This window comes from Octodon degus, unplaced genomic scaffold (genome assembly GCF_000260255.1).
Source record: "Octodon degus isolate 3935 unplaced genomic scaffold, OctDeg1.0 scaffold00041, whole genome shotgun sequence".
In the NCBI taxonomy this organism is placed as follows: domain Eukaryota; kingdom Metazoa; phylum Chordata; class Mammalia; order Rodentia; family Octodontidae; genus Octodon; species Octodon degus.
The window spans coordinates 15,315,851-15,319,541 of NW_004524617.1; the positions used below are offsets into that span (position 1 = coordinate 15,315,851).

Here is a 3,691-nt window from a genome sequence, read left to right on the forward strand (position 1 = left end):
TTCTTGGTTTAGTTTTGGCAATTGGATTACCTCTAGGAATCTGTCCATTCTTCTGTGTTTTCCACCTTATTAGAATATAGGTTCTAATAGTAGGTATTGATGACATCTTGGATTGTTGTAGGATCCATTTTTACTTCCAACTTTTCATTTCTAAATGTTGGAATTTATGCATTTTCTTTTCTCTTTTTGGTGAGATTGTCCAGTGGTCTACAATTTTATTTGATTTTTATTAATTTTATTGAGAAAAAAATTGCAATGTGACACCTTCAAAACAGGTTGGTAGGAGAGTAACAACAATTAATACATTGCATACTGTTGTCTTTGTAATAGTCATTCATAGCAGAAGATGAAGATATGATATCTCTTCTAAACACTAGTAGTACAGATTGCTCTTCTTATTGAATTAAGAGAAAGTAGCTATATATCAATCCTAACTATTTTGTATTTACACATACAAAATTGTCCTTCATTTATATCACCTTTTTTTGTTCAGTTTTGTTAGAGATGGGTATTCCATTGTCATCCAAATATTGTAGGTGCATGAATTCAGCAAAATATTCCAATATAGTCCAGTACTACATAATAGTAGTGGGGTTATCCACGGGACTGCCAATGTCCGAATCTGATGACATGAGCCTTCCATAGCTCAGCACATCAACATGGTTTCACTTTTCATACCTCGTTTCTACACTTTTCTGCTGGATGGTTAAGACCAAGATAAAGCAAGACCTATATAGCAAAGAATGTAACTTTTGTATCTGACATGGTCACTCAAGTCCACTCATGACTTATCTCGAAACCCTCTACCCCACTTTGTAGATCCTTTGTCAGTGTCAGCCATGTGGATGAGTCACAGCATTTGCTTGACCTATTTGCTCTCTGTGAAAGCCTGGGAGAATGTTTTCTGTCCATGTGACTCTATTTAGGCACATAATACATCATCAATCACATTCCTCTGTGGCTCCATAATCTCCTTGATCAGAAAATTTTGGGCACAACTGAGTTACATGGTGTTACAGTACTGCTTCTCCTATGTCCTCAATCCTCACTGACCTTGAAAGGCTAGAGCCAAAATGTTGGCTGTCCTTGTAGCCCTTCTTTATCTCTAATTTTTGGTCTGCAAACTTAGGTTGTTAACCCTCCAGAAGAGAAGCTTATTATCGCCCCACAACATATGCAGTTCAGTTTAACCTCACTATCTGTCTGAATATCTAATACCTTAGGTATAAGACAGAACATTTTTAGAGCGCCCCCGGAGCGGGCTGCCGGGCGGAGGAGCCCACCGAGCCCTGGTGGGCGAGGGCGCTGGGCGTCCTTCATGATGAGTGATTGGGAATACTTCTCTCGCTGTGTAGCTGATAAGACATCTGGGTGGTAAAGAGATGGCAGACAGCGTCAAAACTTTTCTTCAGGACCTCGGCAGGGGAATCAAAGACTCCATCTGGGGCATTTGTACCATCTCCAAGATAGATGCTTGGATCCAGCAAAAGAGAGAGGAGCAGCGCCGAAGAAGGCCTGGTAGTGTCCTGGCTCAGAGGAGAACCCAGAGTATAGAGCAGAAGAAGCAAGACAGCAAGTCATGCATTGTTAGAAGAATTTTCCACTGCTGTGCTTGGAATGGTGGAGTATTCTGGTTAAGTCTCCTTTTGTTTTATCGAGTATTTATTCCTGTGCTTCAGTCAGTAACAGCCCGGATTATTGGTGATCCGTCCTTGCATGGAGATATTTGGTCTTGGCTGGAATTCTTCCTCACATCAGTTTTCAGTGCTCTTTGGGTGCTCCCCCTGTTCGTGCTTAGCAAAATTGTGAATGCCATTTGGTTTCAAGACATAGCTGACCTGGCATTCGAGGTGTCAGGGCGGAAGCCACAGCCATTCCCCAGCGTTAGCAAGATAATTGCCGACATGCTCTTCAACCTTCTGCTGCAGGAGCTCTTCCTCATCCAGGGAATGTTTGTGAGTCTCTTTCCCATCCACCTTGTTGGTCAGCTCGTCAGTCTGCTGCATATGTCCCTTCTCTACTCGCTGTACTGCTTCGAGTATAGTTGGTTCAATAAAGGAATTGAAATGCATCAGCGCTTATCCGACATAGAAAGGAACTGGCCTTACTACTTTGGATTTGGTCTGCCCTTGGCTTTCCTCACAGCAATGCAGTCTTCATATATTATCAGTGGCTGCCTCTTCTCGATCCTCTTTCCTTTATTCATCATCAGCGCCAATGAAGCAAAGACCCCTGGAAAAGCATACCTTTTCCAGTTGCGCCTTTTCTCCTTGGTGGTCTTTTTAAGCAACAGACTCTTCCATAAGACAGTCTACCGGCAGTCTTCGCTGAGCAGCTCCACCTCTGCAGAGAAGTTCCCCTCACCACGTCCCTCTCCTGCCAAACTGAAGGCTGCTGCAAGTCCCTGAGTCGCTGCTGTCCAGAGTGATGGGTGGGATCAGAGGAGGCTGGCAGCTCTTTCCTCTGTTCTTCCCTGGCCAGGGAAGGAGGGGCCCATTCTGCCAAGGGTCCTTTGCGTATTCCCTCCTAAGAGTTGGAACTTTGGTTGTCTCGAGTGCAAGTAAGGCAGAATCTTCCTGACACCAGTGTGTGGATTTTTAACACCATCATGAATCTGAATGAACCACAGGTTTTTCTATAGCTGTTTCTAGCATTTGCCAGCCCCTGTGCCTGGACTGATTTGCATACTTTGTTTTCCCCCCTGTGCCATTTACCCTCCCGTCTGTCCTTTCTGCTTTCCAGCCCCCTTGGATGAATGAGTTTTGTAATTCTAGCCGTTGTATTTTGTGGATTTGTTATTTTTGTTTTTCTGTGAAGCACATGCATTGGATGTGGGTGAGGAAGGCGTGCCGGCCTCAGCTGCGCCTGCTCACTCCCTTCATAGCCATCACTGTCTTGTTTCTTGTAACTCAGGTTAGGTTTTGGTCTCTTTTGCTCTACTGCAAAAAAAGAAAAAGAAAAAGAAAATGAAAATAAGAATAAAAAAGAGCCAGGAGAGATAGGACAGAGGAAAGACTTCGCAGCCAGATCAGCTAGGTTTTGAGGAATAATTTTCTTTCTTCCCCTTGAAGGGGAAAATGCTTTTCTTTCACTGGGACATTTAAAGCTCCCCAGCTGTGGGAAGGTGCCGACTCTGGACAAGTGCCACCACAGCAGAGAATGCTGAGAGAACCTGAACTGTTCAGCTCTGAAGGGTGGAAACTTACTGTTCGCCACTGCCGTGTCTCACTGGTAGTTCAGAGGCATACTGGGTGCTGCAAATAGGAACTGAAGGGATATACTTACTAAACCCATTACACCTGTGAGTGGTGATGTTTTCTGTCATTTTTAAGAGACAATACGGGGAGGGAGGGCAGATGTCAAAACACTTGTACAATTTTAAAATGTCACAATTAAATGTGAGCTGGTTTTCAAAAAAAAAAGACAGAACATTTTCTTTTTTTTTTGCTTAATTCAACGTATCATTTTATCTTTTTGATTGAATTAATTTCCATTTTTTATTTTTTTATTTTTTTTTCTTTTCAAAGTTTTATTGACAAACATATAGCAATGAGACAGTTTCAAATCAAATCGAAAGTACAGTTTCAACAAATAATACACTGCATATATTCTTCTCAGTGGTTAATTGCTGTACAAGATGCAGACTTGTGATCCTACTTACAAACACCATTAGAAAAAATCATTCTATTCA

The 3,691-nt window shown here is 42.3% G+C and overlaps 1 pseudogene across 1 annotated transcript; it reads left to right on the top strand.

Annotated features, from left to right (window-relative positions):
• The first annotated feature begins 1,249 nt into the window (after positions 1-1,249).
• LOC101574358 lies at positions 1,250-2,965 on the top strand (annotated as a pseudogene). Its single transcript, XR_001117100.2, has one exon. The product of XR_001117100.2 is annotated as an etoposide-induced protein 2.4 homolog pseudogene (transcript).
• Positions 2,966-3,691: the final 726 nt, after the last annotated feature.